The sequence below is a fragment of the Lissotriton vulgaris genome, chromosome 3_1 (genome assembly GCF_964263255.1).
Source record: "Lissotriton vulgaris chromosome 3_1, aLisVul1.2, whole genome shotgun sequence".
Classification (NCBI taxonomy): Eukaryota; Metazoa; Chordata; class Amphibia; order Caudata; family Salamandridae; genus Lissotriton; species Lissotriton vulgaris.
The window spans coordinates 154,079,240-154,105,204 of NC_141689.1; the positions used below are offsets into that span (position 1 = coordinate 154,079,240).

At 51.4% G+C, this 25,965-nt stretch overlaps 1 protein-coding gene across 4 annotated transcripts in view; it reads right to left on the reverse strand.

The window, feature by feature from the left end:
• The window catches only part of UNC13B (unc-13 homolog B), a 3,024,149-nt gene that overhangs the window by 789,131 nt on the left and 2,209,053 nt on the right, over positions 1–25,965 (reverse strand). The window lies entirely within an intron of this gene.

Genomic DNA, 25,965 nt, shown 5'->3' on the forward strand with positions numbered 1-25,965 from the left:
GACATTCACTTTCAACCCTTCTAGGAAATCTTTAACCACAGTGAGTTGAAAAAAGGAAACCTGCGTAGAAGATTTTCTGTATGCTGTGATAGCTGCTAAATGGACCTTTACAGAAGAAAATTGAAGGCCTGATTTAGCCAGATACAGCATATACGGTAGAATCACCTGCTCTTGACCCTGAACAGGATTATGACCATTATTAATGAACCATAAGTAAAATTGCTTCCATTTGAAAGCGTACGATTGTCTGATGGAAGGCTTCTTTAAGTATGTCCATACAGTCAGGGAACAGGTCTAACTGTCCGTACTGGAGGACCTCAGGAGCCATGCAGTTGATCATAAAGGTGAGAGATTGGGTTGGAACACCTTCCCCCCATTCTTGGGCAGTAAGTCTGGCCGGCATGGTAACCTCCTGTGCTCGATTTCTGATAATTGAAGAAGGTCCGGGTACCACCACTGGAGAGGCCACTCTGGTGCGATTAGTATTTCCCTGGTCTTGGCCCTGTAGAACTTGTTGATCACCAGGGAGATCAGTGGAATTGGAGGAAAAGCGTAAAGTAATATCTGAGACCACTTTATCAAAAGCACAATCCATCTCAACCCTGGTTGATGAAACCTGAATGTGAAGGCTGGGCATTTTGAGTTTGAGGCGTCTGCAAACAGGTCTATGTCTAGAGCTCTCCATTGGCAGAAGATGCCTTGTGCAACCTCATCGTTTAGCACCTAGTCGTGAGCTTCGACGAAGTCCCGACTTAGGGAGTCTGCCTGGACGTTGAAGTTTATTGAGAGATGAATCGCCAAAATCATCAGATCTCTTGCGAGAAGCCATTTCCAGATGGTCTGAGCCTTCAGAGAGAGAGAGAGAGGTCTCATCTGGGTTCCCCCCGGTTTGTTCCGGTAATACATTAAAGGCAATAAAATCTGTTTAAAAAAAACGTATCAGGAGTAAGTAGTAAAGCTGAAGAATTTTGCTTCTCATCCTTTTTCTCTTCCATGTGGAGTCCCGCAGGGATCTTCATTAAGTCCTACCCTTTTTTAGGTCGAGCAGACCTAAAAAGCATGCGAAGCATGCTTTGTCTGCGAAGACATCTTTTGTTGGCGTGTTCCGATTAATGTGAGACAGGGGATGTGCACGCGCTTTCCATCGGCGATTTCACCTCGTGGGCGCGCACGCCCAGCCGGCGCCGTGCACATCCCCTGCCTCTGATTCTCACCTAAACACGCAGTCAGGCACACACGCAGGCAGGCACACACACAGACGCAGGCACATACAAGCGCACGCGCACACAGCCACACACGCACATGTACCCCCCCAACCCCCACAGCCACGCACGCACCCCCACCACTCATGGGCGCGCACACACACACACACACACAGATACAACCCCCCCCCCTCCCACTCACCGTGCTCTTTCTGCCTCGTCCGTGTCCCTCTCTCCCTCGGCAGCCATTGGGTGTGTCTCGGCGTGGGAGCTCCACAGCGCTGGTGGTCACTCGGAACGGGACCCGGGACTCCAGCTGCCTTAGCGCCGGGGCTCCCTCTCCAGCAAAGAGCGCGCATGCGCGGGCAGCCCCCGCCCTCAGTAGCAGCCCAGTCCTGAGAGCTGCTTTCGGTTTCGCTGTAACTCTGTCTGAGGTTCATCCGCCCGGCACGTAGGTCTTCAAATAAACGGGACAAATCCCCCCTCTGTACTAATTTACATCAGATGTGGCCGTGAAATGCTCCGATGCACAGGACGGAAGAGAAGGTGATACGAGGGATGCTGGTCTTGGACGCTGGCTGCCACGGCGCACCGTCGATGGACAGGAACAGAAGAGGTAAGGACCCCGAGCCTTTAATTCACTGCTGCCTCCTTTGAGTCCCGGCCCGGAGCCTCTAACGGATCCAGAGTGGTGCAGGGCTACCGTCCTCCCCTCAGTAGTGCCAGCATCCCTGGGGCAGGGGACCATGCAGGACATGCAGAGGCAGCTCAGATCAGCGGTGCACTGCCACATTCAGAGATGCCAGTGTGACACTGGCATCTCTGAATGTGGCAGTGCACCGCTGATCTGTGTCTCCGGATTATCCCCAAAGCAGCGCGCCCGGCCAGAAAACTGCGTGGAAACATTTCAAAACAGAGGCATGGAAAACGCGTTAAACATGTGTTGGCAGAGAACCAGTGGAAAAAAAAGTGCCACACGGTTTAAACTGAGCATGCATGGTAGCTGCTGCTTGCTGGCACAGCTGGGAGCTTGTCGTGCTGTCCTTATTGCATCTTGGTTGCATCACGCAGGCCAGGGTGATGCTGTTGTTTCTGGCGCTAGGGTTCGCGAGCTGCAACGTGGGGGGTTTCGGTGTGATGGTGTGGACAAGGCAGGCTATGTCTAGGCACTGTAACTGTCATGCTAATTGAACCGTGAGGCCTCTCCGTGCTGTAATGTGTGCCTCAGCTGTAACAATTCACTGAAATTGGGACTTAAGAGGTGTCACCCGTAGTTACTTCTTTCGTCATGCTAGTGTTTCACTTCCTCCAAATGTCATCAGTTCCTTCATATTCTCCTTATGCCTCTCGTTCTCCCATCAACCTTTTCCCCTTACTTTCACTATTTTTAGTCGACGGTTGCCTTCCACCTCTACTTTCACACTTTCTCCGTGTCACACGTGTTCCTACACTGTAAACCACTCCCCCCCAACATCTGTACTAATTAACGCCAGTTTCTGCTCCCTCCTATCCATTTTCTGATGGCTCTCGCCATTTCGCCTTGTGAAAATCTCCTTTGACTTTAACCCATTGCACCTTTCCCCTGGTGGTCACTTCTTGCTACTCTGACCCATTCTGTCTGCCCTGCACCTTTGCTGCGGACTGCTCACAAACCTCTCCCATTGGAACCCCCTCCTCCTCCTATTACACATCCCAGAAAGCCAAGAGAAAACAAGTGAGCTACCCACGTATGGGATTTGGAAGACCGGACGTTCCGCATCCATGTTGTGTACCCACCGCACATTGTGATCACTGCCCATGCTGTCATATTTGCACATGTCCCGGGTCCACGTTTCACTCTGTAGCATCTTTGCGTACACTGCTGAGGGCAGGTACAAGGGGAGAGAGTCGTAGGAAAAAGGGTTGTTTTTTCTGTATGCCATGTAGGTGCTATGCTCGTATTCCTCCTAGAAACTTTGCCCAGTGGTCCTGTTGGCTCTTTTTTAGGTCTCCCACCAGGCACACACACCACCAGCCGTCAGTGCACGCTTCCACCAGGCACACACACCACCAGCCGTCAGTGCACGCTTCCACCAGGCACACACACCACCAGCCATCAGTGCACGCTTCCACCAAGCACACACCCCACCAGCCGTCAGTTCACGCATCCACCAGGCACACACACCACCAGCCGTCAGTGCACGCTCCCACCAGGCACACACACCACCAGCCGTCAGTGCACGCTTCCACCAGGCACACACACCACCAGCCGTCAGTGCACGCTTCCACCAAGCACACACACCACCAGCTGGCAGTGCACACTTCCACCAGGCACACACACCACCAGGCATCAGTGCACGCATCAGTTGTTAACGCATCCACAATTTACTATTGTAGCAATCGCAGTATGGTGCACTTTACTTCTAAACATGTCAGTGCACACTTTTCCACCAGGCACACACACCACCAGCCTTCAGTGCATGCTTCCAGACGCACACACCACCAGCCGTCAGTGCACGCTTTCACCAGGGATACACACCACTGGCCGTCAGTGCACACTCACCAGGCACAGACACAACCAGTCGCCCGTGCGCGCTTTCACCGGACACAAACACCACAAGCCGCCAGTGCACGCTTCCACCACACACACGCCACCAGACGTCAGTGCATGATTTCACCTGGCACACACACACACACCACCAGCCGTCAGTGCACACTTTCACCGGGCACAAACAGCACCACCCTTCAGTGCACGCTTCCACCAGGCACACACCACCAACTGTCAGTGCACGCTTTCATCAAGCACACACACACACACCACCAGCCGTCAGTGCACGCTTTCACCAGGCACACACCACCAGCCGTCAGTGCACGCTTTCACCAGGCACACACCACCAGCCGTCACTGCACGCTTCCATCAGGCACACACCACCATCCGTCAGTGCACGCTTTCACCAAACACACACACCACCAGCCGTCAGTGCACGCTTTAGCCAGGCACACACCACTAGCTGTCAGTGCACGCTTTCACCAAGCACACACAATACCAGCCGTCAGTGCACACTTCCACCAGGCACACACACCACCAACCGTCAGTGCACACTTCCACCAGGCGCACACACACCACCAGCCATCAGTGCACCATTTCTACAGGCACTCACACCACCAGCCATCAGTGCACACATCAATTGTTAACGCATCCACAATTAACTATTGTAGAAATCGCAGTATGGCACACTTTACTTTCCGCGCAACCACTGCATCACTCAGCGCAACCACAGCATCACTCAGCGCAACCACAGCATCACTCAGCGCAACCACAGCATCACTGGTTCAAATATGTTCTCTCAATGTTTCAAGCTTTATTACAAATGTCACAAAAATGTATTTATTTATTTTATTTATTTTAAAAATTTATAAAGCGCAGCATATACCCGTGGGTGTCTTGGCGCTATGACTTAGCTAACGATCTCTGATTAAGCATGTGTCTACCTTAGGAAATGTTGTCCTGAGCAGTTATTGGTCAAATAACCAGGTTTTTACCAATTTCCTGAATTGGAGTAACGAGGGTGCCGATTTTATTTCCTTTGGTAGCATGTTCCAAAGTCTGGCTGCGGAATTGGTGAAGCATCTGTCGCCCCATGTAACCGTCCTGGTACGTGGCACAACCAGCAGATGCCTCTGTTCAGATCGTAGAGATCTTTTCGGAAGGTAGTGGCAAAGTTTCTGTTTGAGAAACGCTGGGCCATGACCCTTGAGAGCTTTAAAGGTGAGACACAAGGTCTTGAATCTGATGCGATTTCTCACCATTAACCAGTGGTAGTTCCTTATTGCTTGCTTAGTGGACTGAAATTTGGGAATGCCAGATAGTAGCCTCGCGGCAGCATTTTGAATAAGCTGCAGTTTGGCCACCACCCGTGCCTGAGCATTTACAAATAATCCGTTGCAATAATCAAGTGATGAGAGTACTAAGGAGCTCACCGCTGTTTTCCTTGTACTCTCAGGAAGATAGGGCAGGATTTTTCTGATGATCTTAAGCTTGTAAAAGGCAGACGACGCTACCTGATTGGCATGGCTGGCGAAATTGATGTTAACCCCTTCCACACTCATGACGAGCTGGGCTCGTCATGGTGTAGCCTCCTCGTACACTGATGACGAGCCCAGCTCGTCATGAAATAAAGTAAAACAGCAATTCCCAGCACAGGAGGGGAAAACGCATAGCAGCCATGTGGTTAATATTTCACTTCTGTTCTTGGATTTTCATGTTGATGTTAATATTTCACTTCTGTTCTTGGATTTTCGTCACAATAAAATACACTGAACATAATCTTCACAAAAGTTATTTACAAAAGTTTAAGCTATTGCCATTATAAATTAGAATCACTTTTAAGTATTAATTATTAAAAAGAAATAAAAGCCATTGTTATTTGTAATTTCAACACATGTAAGTCACGTAAATACAAAACATGTTGCATTACCAATGCTATAGGTGTCACATTTGTGAAAGTTATAACTATTGGCATTGTAAATGACAAAGCTATTAATTACGTTATTTAAAAAAAAAAAAAAAAAAAAAATTGTCATTTACCATACCAATAGCTCAAACTTTCCTAATGCGAGACCTATTGCATTGCAAATGCTTGTAATATTTATGTTTCCCTGTTAGCAGACTTGATGAGCAAGTGACTTACCTTCGGTAACGATATATCTGTAAGAAACATTAGTTAGTGTTAGATTCCTTACCTTAGAATATCCCCAGGCGTCAGTCTGGATCCGGAAACTTTTGCGTAGCAGTACCCCTGCGCGTCGGTAGGCGTCGTCTGCAGGCGTCCCCTGCGGCTCCGCGTCCGTCGTCGGCGTCGTGCGCCGTGATGACGTCGCTGGAGTATATAGACGCCGCCTCCGCGCGCTGACGTCAGTTCTTTGTACACAGCTTTTCCGCGCCAGGAGACGCAGAGCCATGAGAGAACCAACACTGGTGCCATGTAAAAACTAGGGCCCTGAAAGGGATGTCCTTAACCCTAGGTATCAGTTCGCAGAACGGGGAGGATGGGTGGGTTCGGTAAGGAATCTAACACTAACTAATGTTTCTTACAGATATATCGTTACCGAAGGTAAGTAACTTGTTCATCTGAAAGAAACACGTTAGTGTTAGATTCCTTACCTTAGAATACATACCCCAGCAATACCAACCCCGGTGGTGGGTCTGCGAACTAATACAATACTACACCAGAAAGTCCTGGAGGACAGAACGGCCAAAGAAGCCATCCCTCCGGACTTGGCTGTCCAGGCAGTAGTGCCTCGCAAAGGTGTGCAGCGAGGCCCACGTAGCCGCCTGGCAAATGTCCTGCAAGGGGACTCCCCGGCCCAGGGCAGTAGTAGCCGCCGTAGCCCGAGTGGAATGGGCCCTCAGCCCAACAGGAGGCTCCTTCCGAGCCAAAGAGTAGCACGCTTTGATGCAGAGGACGACCCATCGAGAGATGGTTCGTTTACAAACCGCCCGTCCCTTCTTCGCACCCACGTAGCCAACAAAAAGTTGGTCATCCACCCGGAACTGGCGAGTGCGATCCATGTAAAATGAAAGCGCACGTTTTGGGTCCAGACGATGGAGCCGCTCTTCATCCTTTGAAGGATGCGGAGGCGGGAAGAAGGAAGGGAGGGTGATGGACTGCCTGATGTGAAAGGCCGAAACAACCTTGGGCAGGAAAGAAGGTCTAGTCCTCAGAACCACCTTGTCAGGATGAATGGACAGGAAAGGAGGTTGGACAGAAAGAGCCTGGAGCTCACTCACTCTCCTGGCAGAGGTGATGGCAACCAGGAAAGCCGTCTTTAAATTCAGGAGACGGAGAGGACAAGAATGAAGGGGCTCAAAGGGAGCACACATCAGAAAGGTTAGAACCAGGTTCAAATCCCACTGGGGCATCACAAACGGAACAGGAGGAAACATGCGAGTGATGCCCTTCAAGAATCGAGTTACAATCGGGGATTTGAACAAAGAAGGCTGATCAGGAAGCCTCAAAAAGGCTGAAAGGGCAGAAAGGTAGCCTTTGATAGTGCCCAGAGCAGAGCCCTGCTGGGCAAGAGAAAGAAGAAACAGAAGAACCTCCGAAAGAGGGGCAGAAAGAGGATCCACAGCCTTTGCTGTGCACCATGCCACAAATCTGTTCCACCGACAGGCGTATACCGACTTAGTGGAGGGACGCCTGGCTGCCAGAATAACATCACAGACTTCAGGAGGCAAGTCAAATGGCCTCAACTGCCGCCGCTCAATCTCCAAGCATGGAGGTGGAGACTGGACAGGTTTGGGTGGAGGACCGTCCCCTGCTGCTGCGACAGAAGGTCCTCCTGAAGGGGCAGGCGGATCGGGGGACCGACTGACATGCTGAGTAGCTCGGGATACCAGTACCTTCGAGCCCAGTCCGGAGCCACAAGGATAACCTGGGCCCGGTCGCGCCTGATCTTCTTCAGCACTCTGGGCAGAAGTGGTATAGGCGGAAAGGCGTATAACAGACCGCAACTCCACTCACGCCGAAAGGCGTCGCCGTGCGAGTGCCGTCTTGGAAACTCCAACGCGCAGAACTGATGACATTGCGCGTTCTCTTCTGTGGCGAATAGATCTAACCAAGGCTCTCCCCATTGCAGAAAGATGCCTTGCGCCACGTCCGAGTTCAGACGCCATTCGTGATCCATCGAGCACCGACGGCTGAGTTCGTCCGCCCTGGCGTTCAGGGAACCTGCCAGGTGTTGAACCGTCAGAGTCACGCCCTGACGTTCCAGCCATTGCCAGAGGCGCAGAGCCTCCTGGCAAAGGGTCCACAACCCCACCCCGCCTTGTTTGTTGCAGTACCACATGGCAGTGGTGTTGTCCGTGAACACCTGCACTACACTCCCGTTGACAAAGGGGAGGAATGCCTTCAGTGCTAGACGAATCGCCCGCAGCTCCAACAGGTTGATGTGGAGCCGGGACTCCGCCGGAGACCAGATGCCTCTGATCTCTGCCTCTCCCAAGTGGCCACCCCAGCCCTGGAGGGATGCGTCCGTCACGACAACGTGCTCCGGTTGGGGAAGGGAGAGGGATCTGCCTCTGACCCAATCGCGGTCCGTAAGCCACCACTGCAGTTGTCTCGCAGTGCCCTCCGAGATCAAGACGTGGTCGGACAAGTTGCCCTGATGCTGGGCCCACTGAAACTTCAGGTCCCACTGCAGAGCCCGCATCCGCCACCGGGCGTGATGCACCAGAAGGATGCAGGAAGCCATCAGTCCCAGCAGCCGCAGCGTCAACCTGACCGAAACCCGGGATAGCGGCTGAAAGATGGGAATCAAAGCCTGTATATCCCGGACCCGCCGTTCCGGAGGATAAACCCGAAACTGCGCCGAGTCCAGAACCGCTCCGATGAAAAGGAGCTTTTGAGAGGGACACAGGTGTGATTTCGGCACATTGATGGAGAACCCCAGGTCGTGCAAGAGGTCTGCCGTCATCTGAAGGTGGCGGACGACTGTCTGGGGCGAGCCCGCCTTCAACAACCAGTCGTCTCTGTAGGGGAAGACTGAAACCCCCAACCTGCGCAGATGGGCTGCGACCACCGCCATCACCTTTGTGAACACCCGTGGGGCGCTGGTAAGGCCGAAGGGAAGCACGATAAACTGAAAGTGCTCCTGGCCTACCGTGAACCGCAGGTAACGCCGGTGGGCCGGCAGGACGGGGATGTGAAAATAGGCATCCTGCAAGTCCAACGCTACCATCCAGTCTTGTGGGTCTAGAGCAGCCAAGACCTGAGCTAACGTCAACATCTTGAACTTCTCCTTCCGGAGGAAGCCGTTGACGTTCCTTAGATCCAAGATAGGACGTAGGCCCCCCTTGTCCTTCTTGGGTACCAGAAAGTAGTGGGAATAACAACCACGCCCTACTTCTGGCCCAGGAACGCGCTCGATGGCCCCCTTGGCCAAGAGGGCCGTAACTTCCTCCTGCAGAAGCGTCAAGTGGTCCCCCGACACACGGTGGTTCTGCGGTGGCATGGCTGGAGGAGTGGTCTCGAAGGGGAGGGAGTAGCCCCTTCGGACGATTTGCAGCACCCACCTGTCCGAAGTGATCGTGCGCCAGTGAGCGTGGTGATGGCGAACCCTGCCACCCACTGGCGTCACATGGGGCCGAAAGCACGGACTAGGAGGATTTTGAGGCAGATGCTGCGGGGGGAGGTGTGGTCTGACCCCGCCGTTGTCCCCGACCGCCACCACGGCGGTTTCCACGGCCGCCACCGCGTTGAAAGGATTGTTGCGGCGCGTGGCTGGGAGCACGTGTGGGGGCGCCCCTTCCCTGGCCACGAAAAGGGACGAGACGAACCCGGTTGCTGACGCTGGGTCGAGAGACCCAAGGACTTGGCCGTGACCCTGGAGTCCTTGAAGCGTTCCAGCGCGTGGTCCGCCTTGTCACCGAACAGGTGACAGCCATCGAACGGCATGTCCATCAATGTATTCTGGACATCTGCCGAAAAGTTGGCGGATCTCAGCCAGGCGTGGCGACGAATCGCCACCGTCGTTGACATAGCTCTGCCCAGCGAGTCGGTCGTATCAAGACCACACCGTATCGAATACTTCGCTGCATCTCGGCCCTCAGCCACAGCCTGACCGAGTTTTGCCCGCACCTCCATGGGGCATTCTGGCAGCAGTTCCGCGACCGTATCCCACACAGAGTGGGTGTAACGGCCCAAGAGGCAAGCGGTGTTGCAAGACCGCAGGCCCAAACTAATGGACGAGAAGACCTTTTTGCCAAACTGGTCATACCTCTTGGATTCCCGGTCGGGCGGGGCCGACGGGAATGCGGACTGGGAGGTCGAGGCCTGGATCAGAAGACTCTCAGGAGTGGGGTGGGTAGACAGGAACTTGGGGTCGTCCGGACAAGGACGGTGGCGCCTGGCCACGTTCCGATCAACAGGCGCACCTGAAGCGGGCCTGGACCACGTGCCCAACAGAACGTCTGACAAGGCTTCATTAAACGGCAGCAGTGGCTCCTGTGGGCATGACTGCGGTTTGAAGACCTCAGTGAGGATGTTAGGCCTCACGGCCGCGACGGGGTGCTCAAGGTGTAAGGCCTTGGCAGCCCTCATCAGCACCACAGAATATGCAGCTCCCTCCACCGATGCCACGGAAGGAGGAGAGATCAAACCAGGGTTAGGAGAATCGTCCAGACCACTGGCATCCCCCAAGTCACCTGTCCAGTCCGGGTCATACTGGCACTCGCGTGACAGAGGGTCCTCGGACCCCTCCCAACCTTCACCGAACTCTTCATCCTCTCCGTATTCGGAGTCAACGATGTAGACCGGCTCCTCGGGGATTATGGGCCCCACCGGCGCCGAGCGACGCCGGTCCGACTCCGCGTCCGGCGTCGGTGAAGGTAAGGGGACGGCGCCGCCCGGAGCCGGCGCCGGAGCCCCAGTGCCGCCCGAAGCCGGCACCGAGGAACCGGCGTCGCGCGGAGGCGGCGCCGGGGGCAACCCCGATGGAATCGGCGCCGGATTGGATGGACGTCCACCCGGCGTCGACCCCGAAGGCCCTAGCGGCGCCGGGATCGGCGCCGGAGTCGGAGCATCCGACGGCGTCGAGGTAGGGTCAGCTGAACTGCTAGGGCCCCCGGACGGGTTCACTGGGCCCGCAGGCGCCGTGGAACCCGCCGGAGAAGATAGGGCCCTCATGGCCATGAGGAACGCCTCTATCTCCTCAGGCGTCGCACCGTGCCCAGGGACCTGAGGGTATGGGGCAGGCCGCGCCGGCGACTCTCGCGGAGCCGCGGGGTTGGGGTCACCCGAACCCCCGGCCGCATCGCGCGAGCGTCGGGGGGAGTCGGGGGTACGATGACGACGCCCCGACTTCTTGTGCTTCTTACCTGATGAGCCTGACGAGTGGTGTCGACTTCCGGAACGCTCGGCGCGGCTCCGCGACCGCTCCCTCGAACGCTCTCTCGACCTCCGGCCGGACCGGGACCGCTCCCGGTCCCGACGTGGGGCCGACACCCGGAGCTCCAGTAGCTTGCGGGACCGCTCCCGTCTAGCCTTGTTGGTGAGGGCCCGGCAGTCGACGCAGGAGTCCACGTCGTGGTCGGGGCCCAGACACCGGAGACAGAGGCGGTGATGGTCTGTGACCGACATCGTGCGCTCACAGTCATCACAGTGCTTGAACCCAGGCATCCTAACAGGCACAATAGGATAATAACAATTCGAAAAACTTGGTCAAAGACCGGAGTACTGCTCTTCAGATCTGCGTCCACTGGCGCGGAAAAAAGAAGAACTGACGTCAGCGCGCGGAGGCCGCGTCTATATACTCCAGCGACGTCATCACGGCGCACGACGCCGACGACGGACGCGGAGCCGCAGGGGACGCCTGCAGACGACGCCTACCGACGCGCAGGGGTACTGCTACGCAAAAGTTTCCGGATCCAGACTGACGCCTGGGGATATTCTAAGGTAAGGAATCTAACACTAACGTGTTTCTTTCAGATAAGAAGCTTTAGATTTTCCCCTACATCCGATTCTGATAACACTCAAATTGTTGTCTCCATAGCAAAAAATGTCATGACTGCATGCTGGCCGTCCACGATTGGATGTATAATACCGGTCTTAAATTTAACGTAGAATAACCAGAAGTCCTACTTTTTGGACCACAATCGTCAATTTGGGGTCCATCAGCCCGGCCAGCTATCAGGGGCCCTATTCCCAATTTCGGTGGAAAAGGTTCGGAACTTGGGAGTGATCATTGATAATAAACTCAACTTCACAGATCATGTAAATAAGCTCAGTTCATCCATCTTTAACACCCTTAGAATAATTAAAAAGATTCTGTCTTTTGTGCCTGCTACTTTGCAAAAGACATTAGTCACCTCTCTAATTCTATCTAAAATAGACTATTGAAACAGTCTGCTTTTGACTACTCACAAGTACAATATTAACAAACTTGAGGTCTTCCAAAACGTTGCAGCTATACTTTTGCTAAAAATTCCTACACTTTGCTCAGTGTCTCAAGACTTTAAAAAAAATTGCATTGGCTTCATATGAAACAAAGAATCGACATTAAGGTGGTATATCTAGCTTATAAGGCATTTGATAATCTCGGTTTTGACTCTCTGAACATGAGCTTCAAATGGTATGTCCCTGTCAGAAATCTTCGTTCAGTAAATGCTAAATTATTAGCACTTCCAAGATTCAAACAAGTACAATGGGGTGGAAAGAACATTGAGCTAGAAGCATCCAAAGCTTGTAACATTCTGCCTCTCTGCATAAAAACAGCACCTACTACTCACCTGGCTTTTAGGAAAGTTGTAAAGACCGGGTTGTCCAGGTATTGCTAACTTCTGCGTTCGTATGACACTGAGCCGGAAGTGAATAGCGCTTAGTCGCCTCTGGGCTGTAATGTACTTTACAAATCCCACTAACATAACATAGCTACAGAGAGCAGGGGTATCCCAAACATCTCCTCATAGGCGCGCGCCATAAAGAGGGCCTGGTTTGGTTTAGACAATCCTTTCTCCGAGTAACAAAACTGCTTCACCATGTAAGGTGACTTTTGTAACACAATTCAACCACTCAAGTAACAAAATGACTAAGGTTACTTAATGCAACTGGCAGATATGAAGTTATTTAGATAACAATCTAGAGCACCCTCTTATTTCTTTTAAAACAGGCAAGAATATCAGTGACTATTGGGTTAGAGCTGAGAATGAACCAGCTGTCCTTACCACACAGAAGAATTTGCAGCATTATGTATGAACACGCTTAGCACCAAAACTTTCACACATGCAAGTAAACACTTTTCAAACACTTGCAATGCTAATTACAATTCCTTTCACGTGGTCTACGCCATCTGTTGCTCTTGGGGCAAACTCTACATAGGCAGGACGGCCCAGCGTATTCACTGCAGAATCTTACAGCATAAGAGCAGAAGATGCTGCTCTGAAACCATCCATGCCCCCCTGATGCAGCATTTTCAACTAGCAAAACATAGGGCTCAAGACAACAAATGCAGGTCATTAAACATAGGCAAATCAGCGGCACTCCAGATGCTCGAATGCCTCGGATTGATCGTCTTGATTAGTAACATGCAGGACTGAACAGATTAGATGCAACTATTCAAACTTTGCGGCTGCCCGAGGCCACTCAAGAGGCCAGCCTTCTAGTGGCATCGGGCAGCCCACACCCCCCTCCTCCTGAGGGGGCAGGGACTCTGGGCGTGGTCCCCTTCCTGGGCGCGGGCAGTGCCGCGTCATGTCCGGTGAGCGAAGCGGGGTGAGGGGTATGGAGGTTCCCCTCACCACGCTGACGACCTCTTTGTCGCACCGGACACGCCACGGTCGCTGCCTCGCTGGACAGGCCGTCTGTAGGTTGTACGACCATCGCGGTTTGGTTGTGCCTGGCGATTGGAAGCAATGTTATTGCTGCCCACCCTTTTTTAACCTCTGTTTGGGTCAGCCAGACCACCTGAGGCCCTCGGGGTTATTCACGCCAGCATGTTGGCTGTGAGGGACCTCAATGGAGATAGAGGGGGGAGGGGTTTTCAGGCTGCTGGGCGATTTGCTGGGCAGCCGTGTTCCAGCCAGGGAGCTTTTGAGCCCCGCTGGCTTCCAGCTTGGTTAAGCTCAGCACCGGTACCCGTATAGCCATAGAGCCTCTCCGGCAAGAGGCGGCTGGCGGGCTGCGTGCCTGTGGTGGTCACAAGGATTTCGGGTGAGTGTCTGATAAGCTCAGTGCTCCGTCCGTAACTCTATTGGGTTCACTGGACATAATTGTTTGCCCTTGAATCCGTCTTTACTGCAATATTGCCACAAGGCCTTCAATTTACGTGACTTGCAAGTCGAGAGCTGAGGTGGGTGCGTCTTCCCCCCTCCCATCGCCCTTAGGCAAGGCTGCAAAGCTCAGCCATTGCCATGGCTGTAGTCCACCTGGGTGCGTGGGGCAGTGCCCCCTCCACTGGTCGTGCTTAGATCACTGCAGACCAGGGAGGGAGCTCGGTGGGCATTGTTGCTCATTGCTCCACGTCAGCGTGGGCCAGGCCTCGGCCGGGCGTAGACACAGTGTATGTTTGGGGGAGGAGGGCCAGCGATCCTAGCGAGGTTCCCAACCTTCCCGCTGCGGCTGACCGGCGGAGCCGGTTCCAGGGGTTTGGCCCACTTGAGGGTTGAGAGCCTCGCTTGCTCCCCCGAGTTAGTGCTAGTGGGAGTAGCCAGCAACGGGGAAATCACCCCACACGGGCCTTGTTAGTCAAGGGGCAATGAGTGCAAGAAGGCCCCCCCACTCGCTGCTATAAATATGGCGGTGCGGTTCCTCCGGCCGCTTGGGCCTGAGGTGGGGGCACCGAGTTTCGCGTAGGGCCCCACCTTCTTCCTGTCGACAGAGCCAGCTCCAGGGGACTTGCTTGAGGCCTAATGCTGCGCAGGGAGGGGGCAGCGAGGTTCGGCAGAGTTGGGGCTTCGCTCGGTCCATCTAAGTTTAAAATGCGGGATGGCATACAGAGTTGAATGGGGGGCCTTGGGGGAAGCTAAGGGACCCAGGGAACCCCTGGGCCCTCCCGCCAGGAATCAGTTTTCTGTGGCCACCCCTCCCCGCAGCGGCAACGCTTGTCACAGGGTCCTTGTGCTGCGGGGGGTGCCAGTCGGGAGGGGCAGGGGTTCTGGGAGTCCATTTACACTCCTGAAGAGAGGGGCCATGCACGAGCCTTCCCCACGCGACACAGCTCACAGGCGGCAGGCTTGCGTCCCCCACTGGTGGATGATTATATATATATTATAATTATAATTAATAGTATACTATTTATTATCATAGTATAATTTTGTCCTGGGCTGTAGTTCAGGCATGCTCCGGCGATGGGAGCAGCTGTAGGGTCTGCGGGTTGTGCGCCAATTTGTGGCGCCGTGGCACTGATCCTGTGGGGGGGAAGGGGGCTGGGGCTGGGTTTAGAGGTTTGGTCACTGGAAGGCCAGCTTCTCTGCTATCTGCATCGGCTCTTGCCCAGAGCTCAGCTTTCTGGGAGTGGCTCCATTACACCCATTCACCCGCAGTAACCTCGGTCCCGCCCGCGCATCCTTCTCTTGCTGCTGCCAGACACCGATATCCGGAGTAGTGAGGTGGCCATCTCCGGACACGGGCTGGGCCTGCCTTGCTTCGGCACCGGGTGGGCTCATCTCGGCGTGTCACCAGGAAGGGCATCGGGGTGCGCGCCTTTCCGGATGGTGTGAGCCCTAAAGTTGTTGAAGTTAAATTCCGACGAGATGGTGCCAGGGGTTTAGGCAGTCCACTTGGGACTCTGGGTCTCTGAGCTTTAGTAGCTCACTGCTGGACACTAGACAAGAAGGCCTGGTACGGGAGGGGGGGGGGTCTCTACCCCCAGACAACTAGAAAAGAGCGACACGCCACTAACATTCGACACCTTGAAACTTTTGCACAGGTTACCAGACATCGAATTTTACGGGTTTCTTAAAATCAAGGCGGCAATCACGAGAGCAAACCTAGGCAAAGAGGTCCCATCCATCATGCAATACATGGGAAACCTAAACAAGATCAATCATCAGACATCCCACCTATACAAACTCCTGAGCCCCTCATCATCGAACCTAAATGCCAAAACATTAGAGTTCTGGGAAACACTACACAATAGAAGCTTCAGCAAGAAAGAAAAGCACCACCTGTGGGCCTCAGCATCCAAGAATAAAGTTACACCCCAACTAGCCCAAACCAAATACTGGTTACTCCATAAAGCGTACTGGACCCCGGCCCGCCTAGCGGCGGTCGGAATCCGAGAGAGTGACATATGTTGGAACTGCCGTAAATAAAAAGGCGATCTTGCACACCTGATCTACCACTGCTCCAAGGTTAAGACATCAAGGTAGTGGGACACAACATACAGCCAGACTTCGTAGGGATAGCCACCACATTCATGACAACTGAACTTGAATCCAAAGAGGACAGGTACCTGATCGACCTCCTGCTTACAGCAGCGGTCAAAACAATCCTAACAAACTGGAAAGACACAGGGAAGGCGTCCTTCAAAGGCTAGATCAATTGGGTCACCTTCCTCAGGGGGGCGGACAACATCACAGCGAAGTGTTCACCCAATCACAAGGCTAGGGTGGAAATGTGGGCTTCTCTGGACAAGATCCTGGAACCACACAAACCCACCTAGGCAGCTCACAAAAAGCGGCCGCAGGCTACAAAGGCCTGGTACACAACGACCACCACACATACTCTGTCCCCCCCCACGCCCCTCGCTGCTCATTCCCCCTTTTCCTCTTCTTCTTCCCACTTTCACTTGCCTCTTCTCGAGGGTAATACAATAATAAGCTTAACATGTCACGCCAAGCATTTGACCTTGAACAGCTGCTCAATCGACCATTAATTCTGTTTGTCACGACTATTGTAACCCCAACGGCGTCTGGAACATACCTGTATTGCCCTTACTATATTGGTACTGTACTGTATATACAATAATCTTCTAATAAAATCCTTTGAAGTAAAAAAAAATATATATATATATATCTTGTTGTTAGTTTGTCGGCCCGTAGGAACGTGAGGCTGCCCCTGTAAGGTGTAGGCCGCGGGGGGCTGTTTGACAGTTCAGACACGGAAAATAAAATAAGTATGTTGGTGTGTAAGCCATTCCTGACCGAACTGGCATACTCCCAGGAACAGCCGGTAATACTCTGCTTGACTCCAGGAAACTGCTGTTGGCCCATGCGAGTTACGCCTCCATGGAGGAGGGGGGCGCTCAGTCGGGCAAGTCTACAGTTGAGCAGTTGGGGATCGGAGTACAGCAGTCCAATAACAGGCGTCCTTGGGGCGCAGGTTCAAGTCCGCCTCTCTGGTTTCTTGCCTCATAAGCAGCGAGCATTGGAGCTGGGATCGGTCGCTCAGCTCTCTGATCCTGGGAAGGACGCCTATCTACCCGTGCGCTGCATCATTGCACACAAGAATTCAATCACGGTCAATCACATACTTCCCGTTGACTGGTCAGATCATCCTATGATCTTATTTCATATCAATCACCCCACCATCTCGCTTAAACCTCCTCAAGACCCCCCTAAATGGTCGCGAAACCTCTCCCAAGTACCCCAAGATATCCTGGAAGGTCAGCTAAGTTCACTTCTTTCAGACAACACTCTGCACCTCTTGACCAATGATCTCATCGACCACTATAACTCTGAGTTAGTCTTCATTCTCGACAATCTAGCTTCTCTAAAGCTCAAAAGAAGCCGAGCCACCCCATCTAGAACCTGGTTCAAGCGGACCTCAACGCAGAAAGAAGAATCCTGAGAGCCAAAGAAAGTGAAGAAACAACCCAACCGCCATCCTTCGCCTCCAACTAAAATCAGCCCGTAGGAAGTATAACAACCATATCAAAAACAAGAAATCCAGCTTCTTCCGTGAGGCATTAGTCAAATCCAAATACAGACCGAAGGAGCTCTACAACATAATCAGACAACAAACATCCAAACCTCTGCCCTGACCCCTGCAGGCGTCCAAAGAACTATGCGATAACTTCGCCAACTTCTTCAACGATAAGGTCTTAAAATTCGAATTATCTCTAGACATCAACAACTTACACCTCCTGAAGAGCAACTCGGCTATCCCACAGGCCCTCCCATCCGGCTCCTCTCCCTTCCTTTGGCTAAGCTTTCGCCCCGTCCAGGAAACAGAGATAATCTCGTTGATCTCGACCTCCAAACCATCAGCACACATCTCAGACCCCATTCCTCCCTCACTAATCAAAAAAATGAAGCTCACCTTAGCACCTATCTGGGGCAAAATCATAAACAGCTCCTTACTGTAGGAAGGTGGATATCTGACTATGGTTACCCCCAACTTTTTGCCTGGTGTTTTGCTGGTTTTTTGACTTAGTTGACCTGGGACCCTGCTATTCAGGACGCCAGGCCCACTGCTCTCTCTGTAAATTGACTCACATGTACGTTAGGTGCATTTACCAATTGGTACTGGGCCACCTTATTAGTCCCTGTACAGTATACCCTAGGTATCCAGGGCATAGGTGTACCCAGGGCCTACCAGGGGCTGCAGCATGTATTATGCCACCCCTGGCTGGCCATCCAAATCTGACACAACTGGCTGCACGACAGCTGGGGCAAGGTGGTGTAATCACCCTTTGCTTTAGATATAGTATTCCTATATCTAACCCTAAAATGGACACATGTATTCCTATCAGTCAATCCTATGGCAGGCCTTATCAATCCTGAAGGCAGAGTGCTTGGAATTATGTGAGATGGTGCTCTGGCATGAGCTGAGCCCGTTTGCAGCTTGCGGAACCAAGTCCTAATAGCTGTTCCATGATAACGCGTACCATATACTCTTAAGTGCATTATAATCCTCGCGGTTATTTGCCAACTTTGGTATCGCTTTATCAAAACATGTCGAGTAAGGTGTCATACGAATAGGAATACTGACCCCTCGCCAATTCTGGCGACAGGGTTAGCATTCCACCCTTCTAGAGGGACACAACATGTATGTAACTGTGAACCCCGGTAAAGCTAACTCGAGCCTCAGCATCACAAAATGGATGCTGCCACCACAGACACAAGTCTGACCTCCTGCTGCTGGGAGTCCTTCCAGCGAGGAGAGCTTGGACAAAGGGTTTCCTGTCAGGGGCGGTGCTAGCACCATCCCAGAGAGGGTTTTGTGTATCCCAGGTAGGCAGGGCTGAGAGGAAGGTGACTGCAAGTGGCACCCCGGTGCTCACTGTGCATATGCCGGCTTAAACCAGCTCCAGGGGCAAACCAGCCCCTGAGCTGGGGAAAGTCCGGACAAGGGAGAGGGGTGTAACCACCCCCCCCTCCTGGTCCCACCCATGGGCAGGACCTAGTCGCGTGCCAGCCCCTTTTCTGAGAATAAAGGTAGGAGCAGGCCCCCTTCCCAAATTAGATAATTCTGAATCTTGGCTACTTTCCACAAAAGGACTCTTGACTTTTTCTGAAGACTCTCCCTTGTGGCTAAGGAGTAGCCACCCTGCACCCGCAGGCGCCATCTAAGCATCGCGGTTTGCTGTAAGTCCATCCTCCGGATCAAGACTGCCCAGCTCGACGAGACCCGGATTCCCTGGCATCTCTGACCTCTACCTGCATCATCAGCCCAGCTGAGATTCGTGGGTGTGACGAGAACTGAAGGGACCGGCCATCTTCAAAACTGCACGACGCTTAACCAGCACGACCGCCGAGGGATCCTCGAGTGAGTGCTTTGGGGTTTGAGAAGCCCTAACCCTGAGCAGCTCCAGCACCGAAGTCCAGCCCCCCCAGCATCCACGAGATCTGCGTGGGGCCCTTCTGCTCTTTGCTGCTCACCGCGTTGTCCGGTCACTTGCCTGCTGGCTAGTGGCCCTCCTGACGACGAACCATGATGATTACACCGCTGGTCTGGTTGCTCCAGACAGGCCCTTGCTCCCTTCCAAGAGAGGAGCACCCCGGACCCTCCTGGTCCACTCCAGACGCCATCTTGACTCCACCGCGTGGGCTTGACTTTGCCAAGGTTTGTTGCCCCAATCCTGGGTCCAGCATCGCCGACAGCAGACACCTTCGTGGGACAGCTCGCACCTCCAGCCTGGTCGCCGACAACGCCTCCTGGTCCGAGGGACAGCAGAGTCTAGAGTCGCCCACTCACCTGGTCGAGGTGACTTCATCCGGTGCCATCCTGGTGCCCACCTAATCACTGGCTAGTGATTAAGAACTGAGTCCCCTCTGCTTTCAGGTTGTCTCCATCATCGATCCAGGCTTGGATCACTCCGATCATCATCACTGGTCGCCTGCCAGCAACAACTTCTTTCAGGTTCCATAGACTACAACGAGGTTTCCCGACGTCTTTTGAACCCTATGCAGCCGCAGCCCCTGGGCTAGATAACCTGAGCATTTCCGTGCTCCAACGTAGGTTCACTATCCAAGTGTCCAGATCCTTTTTCGTTTTCAGTCTAGCTAGTCGGATTTGTCCGGAAACAGTAACTTTACAAATACTAGCATCCATAGACTTTGTCCCGCATCCCGAGTGAGAGTGCACACTCTGCACCCGATCTCCCTAGACCTCCTGCTCCTATCCTTAGGGTTCTGTAGTGTAGTCCTAGCGATCCTAAAGCCTCTGGATCTTGTTACTTACCTGCTAGTATTTCGCATTCCACTTTTAGTGTATATGGTTTTTCGTGCCCCTCGGGCATTTGTGTAAATTGTGCAACTTAAAGTATTTTCGTAAGAGTTTTGTTGTGTACTTAGCTCCCTGACTCATAAAGAGTTCAGGGTAGACTTGTTATAAATAAATATACTTTTATTTTCATAACAACTTGTGTGGTGTCCTTTCACTTGGTGTTCAAGGGGTATATGTGATGGGATAACAGCTGGCTTAACACGCCCTCTAGAGTTTAGCCTAAAGACTGCTCTTGTCCATGCTACTAGGATAGCTGGTCTACAAGGTTGACTTACAACCAATCATCAATAAGGGTTGTTTGGAATTATACACAGTGATCAATAGAATAGTGAGCACTATATATCAGGCAAACTTCTCACACTTGCAAAGCGGAGTGGTCCCCGATTGTCTAAAAATGGGGCAAGTCACCCCTCTGCTGAAAAAACCTGGTCTTGACTCAACTGACCTGAACAATTTTAGACCGATATCTAACCTCCCTTTGCTCTCTAAAACACTGGAACGCTGCGTACTCCTGCAATTGACGCATCATCTGGACAACATCAATCTCCTGGACCCCCTCTAATCCGGCTTCAGACAAGGCCGCAGCACAGAAACCGCGATGCTGAACATCATAGACGACATTCATGGTTCTCTTGAAGCAGACAAGTGCTGCCTCCTCATACTCCTTGATCTCTCTGCAGCTTTCGACACGGTGGACCATAAGCTCCTTATCAAGACTCTTCAAGTAAGAGCTGGCCTCGGCAAGGTAGTTCTCAAGTGGTTTTCCTCTTTTCTGCATAACCGCTCGCAAATAATAAAAATGAAGAACTTCACCTCTGAAACCCAGCAAGTCAACAAGGGTGTCCCCCAAGGATCAGTGCTCTCTCCTCAGCTCTTTAACATCTATATAAAACGCTCGCAAAGCTACTCAGGAATGCCAACATCCTCTTCCACCTCTAGGCGGATGACACACGGATTTACCTGGAAACCTCTTCTCTTAATGACATCCACAGACTAAATGATGTCCTAAATGATGTTCAAGATTGGCTGACAAAGAATCACCTGAAACTCAATCCTGACAAGACTGAAACACTTCTCATCTCAAACAAAGAAGACAACCCTCAAATCACCGAGTGGCTGAAGTCGATCGATGCTCTTAAAGGTAATCTCACGTTAGCTGACTCCGTAAAATCTCTGGGTTTCACCCTAGACCCCAAACTAACCTTGACAAATCACATTAAGAACTCGGCGAAAAGTGCATTCTTTAACCTCAGACTTCTGAACAAAATCAAACCTTACATTCCCAACAAGGACCTCAAACTAGCCACGCAATCTCTAGTTCTATCAAGACTGGACTATGGGAACTCAATCCTAACAGGCATCCCCAAATCGCACCTGGCCCCACTAAAAACAACACTTCATGCGGCAGCGAGAATGATCACATGCTGCAAAAAATCTGACCACATCTCCCCGGCACACAAAGAACTCGAATGGCTCCCTGTGGAAATGCGTAGTACCTTCAGAACGGCCTGCCTAACCCACAAGGCCCTCCATACCGGCAAACCAAAATACTTGGCAAACAAGCTCAAAAAAGCAGGCCAAGTTAGAAATTTGAGAAGCTCTAACTCCCTGCTGCTCATCCTACCAAAAACCAGAAAGAAGAGAACTGCGGACTGCTCCTTCACAGGAAATGCCCCCAAAATATGGAACTCCATCCCCCGCACATCAGAACCATACCGTCCTATGCGGAATTCAAGAGCCAACTCAAATCCTTGTTCCTTATCCGTTCCCTAGGTTGTGGGTAACTAGGTTCAGCAAGCATCCCCAGAACTATATGGTAACTCTGAATCCTGTTACCAAGAAGTCCTGCTGTCCAAACTTTTCCTCCTTCCAAATGGTCTTTCGTTGATTGCTTTTACTTGTTACGGGTCATGTTGTTCACTTTTTCATTCCCTTTACTGTAAAGCGCTCTGCTACCTTCGGGTCTTGTTAGCGCTATAGAAAACTTCTAAATAAATAAAATAAATAAATAAGATTTCCTGTGTGGGGGTGACATGCCTGGTAAACTCCGTTGAAATGCTGAACTCGTGGTTACAGTGGCAGAAAAGTGACATTTTATCTCATGGTGTGTACGGACATGGTGTCTGCACCATGGGTGAGGGACAGCCTCCTGGGCTTACACAGTGGTGCTTTGCTGTGAGGCAATATTTTACCTGCTTCACGATCTATGGATTCCCATGTCAGATCTGAGCAACTTTCCTGCCCTGTTTTAATTTGGTCATTTTACATCACAATTCCGAAATTCACAAAAACCTACAAGGACCAGCTTAGAGAGGTCATGTATGCACTTGAGAACTTGATAAAGAATGCTTCCCTGCAATATTGTGCATCACCTGACCAACACGCATTGGGGAATTTAGAGCGCTTTGAAGGAAGGTCAAAAAAGCTCACTGTGCTCCAAGGACATGTATGTCGTGGTTCACCCTCTTTTGATAGACAGCACCACTTGACAGCATCTCTCTCTGACAAATATGGGGCAGGGGTTTGCAACCGAGGCGCTCGTGTGGGAGCTCAGGGCACTTCAAGCAAGTCATTTTGCTGCCCACCAAGGGATTGTCAAAAAGAAAACTCTGTAACGAATCGGGTGAGATAGCTCAGCTGGTCATTGGCCCTGCTGCAAATGGGTGAGAACAAACAGCAGACCACAGAAGTAAACAGTAAATCACAGTCATGCCTCTTAGTAGTGAGGCTAATCTTGTGTCTCTGCCGTGCAGCACTACTGGAACCTTAAATGGTCCTATCTAGTCCCACACTACCAACAGAGTAATAAAATGAGGTAGTACTAAGCACTATAAAACAATCTCCAATACATGTATGAAATATAGTTAAATACGTAGATGCATTCAAGAAGCCATAATTTTGACAGATTAAAAGGGGTAAACCCTCTAACGTTTTAAACACACTCTGTTAACATTGTACAGGTATGAAATGTAGTTATACATGTAAGCACACTCATACTTGCAGAGGTTTACAAGAAGCCATATTTGTGTCATATTAAAAGGGAAAACCCCTCTAACATTTATTAAAAAATGAGCCTGTTCACCAGCACTCCCTGCTTTTGCAAATAAGGAAGTTGATATCCTCACTGGTTAACTTTTTCAGCCCAAGATCAGTCATGGTGTCAGCGGCTTTAAGTGAAAGCTTCTCAATATTATTATATTCAATACATAGTGCTGCTTATTTACCTTGGGCTCTAACAACCTGTGACGTAGCCAAGAACTCTGACATGTTGCTGGTATGATGTTCTAGCTGTATCATATACCTGGAATGCAAGTGTAGAAACCGGAACATACTGGTCGGGCGACACACCAGGCTATGCAAAGAATTTTGCTTGCACAGTTTAAGCCATAACCTTATCCTACGGTGGAGAGATGGTTTTGCGGTTACTGCCACGTGTGGCTTTTGATGTTCGTTATCGTATCACAGCAAATATTGAGGGTCGGCTGGGGAATAAACGACGTGCGTGATGTTGCCTGGGCACACATTGATTAATACCTTGTCTCTGTTGGCAATGCACAGCCTTCTTCAGGATTCATGGGGGGGCTCTGCCGCATTAAACACATCATTTTGAAGGTTTGAGGTCAGGAGTGCATTCTCGTGCACAACAGCACATGCAGTAGTATTATCAGCTGCCCTTGGTAGAAACTTATTTGGGAGCCCCTGTTTGGAGGAGCTTTGAATTTGATCTAGTCCAGCTCTTGCATGCACACTTTAGGGAAAGTTACTGTCAGTGCACGGACACCCTCTTTTAATTTCTAAATGTGTTTGCATACAATATTCGGAGGTGGTGACATGTTTCAATATGGTAACACAGCAACAAGTCACTAACACTGGAAATAATAGGTAACTCTACCACTTAGCATATAGGAGGTTCTGTCTTTATCTAAAAGAAAACTTTGAGTGATGATCTAAGTATGGCACACATGGGCAAGCAGCGCATGGTGAAGCTTTGCAGGGAGGCATACCGGGGTCGGTAAGCGGAGCGCTGTGGGTCGGTAGTGCGACCCTTGTAGTTTTATTTTGCTCTCTCAGTTTGAGAAGAATAAAAAGAAACTTGTACTTGGTTGGCGCCAAATTGATAGGGACTGTGTTCTTCGCAAACACATGGGTGGCGCTGTGGGTGGTGTGCGCTGTGAGAAGTCTGTTTCGTTTAACTGCATTGAGCGTATATATTGCGGCTTGGCCAACAAGGTCCTTGTGTCACCAGGAGTAATGCAGGTGGCCCTTCTCAATGTCGTATTGATGAATGTGCTGCTGAGGACAAATGGTAAAATTGTTGTTGGTTCTGGCCGGGGCTCTGCGAGTAGGGTTTCAATTTTCTCACCTAATACTTGTGCATTATTGGCATGATGCAAAGTATACTTCACAGGGCTCTGCTCACACCAAAGTGGGCCAGGATCACACAAAGCACAGGATGAGAGTGCGATGTCAGTCATATGGGGCGATTTATGAGAAATATGCCAGAGGTAGCGAATATGACATCACAGACTTGATCAGTGATAAATAAAAGCCAATTTGGTCTCCAACGTGGGGATTGTGCGCCGCTATTCAGTTTCCAAAGGGCTCTCGCTTTCTGCTTTCAGCACCTGGCTTACGTGCAGGTGACATGTCTGGCTGTTGCGGAAGTTGATTAGTGTAATGGTCCCAATTGCGGTTGAGTTTGCTACTCATTAAAGGGAGACACTTAATGCAATGTTCAACACATTATGGTTATAGTCCCACCAGTGCAGAACGGATGCAAGTTCAATATGCTATGCAGCGTTGCCAGAATTGTGGCTTCAGTTATCTTATGCAACTAACAAGCATTGTGAAAGCCAATGGTACTGGTGTGTTGTACGGGCACTATGGTATTGCAGTGTATATCCAGAGGTAATGTCAGAAGCCACAAATTAACAAGCTGCCTGTGACACCGGTTACCAGCCCAATGATGGGAAAGTATCATCTTACACTTACTCTGGAAATTCTACACAAGGAGAGGCACTGCAAAATACTGAGACTGCATTGTGCAATTGGCTACGAGGGTCTTCGTGGGGAACACCTGCGGGCACCATATAGAATCAGGTACACTGGGTGGGCATTCTTCTGCAGCCAAGGGAAGGTATCCGGTCGCTTCAGTTAAGACACATTCACCCGTGCTTTAACCAGGGCAGCAGGCGGGTGGTGGTAGTTGTCATCTAAAAAGTGTGCTGTGGCGCAGAGAAGTTTTGTAAACACGGCGTTAGGGCCAAATGGCAACAGGATATTATAGACCTTTTGACGTCCCGATATTCAGGAAAGGGCATATTTTTGCACGTAATAGTCCCCCTGATTCCCATAGACTTGTCTGCTCCCTGGTTATCCTTCTATGGGCTAGAACCCGAGACGGGAAGGGGCATGTTCTGCCACCGGTGTCCCAAATTCATTGATACTCAATGCTGGGGTAGAGGTACCTTGAAGGGCATGATTACTCCTTGGCCTGTCCCAAATTTTGGGGTTAAACGGGGTTGGATTATTAAGTCCACAGTCCTTAGGAATCACTCAGCATTCCTTCAATCCAAATAAGGGCAGTTAGTGATACATCAGCGAGTGCGTAACCT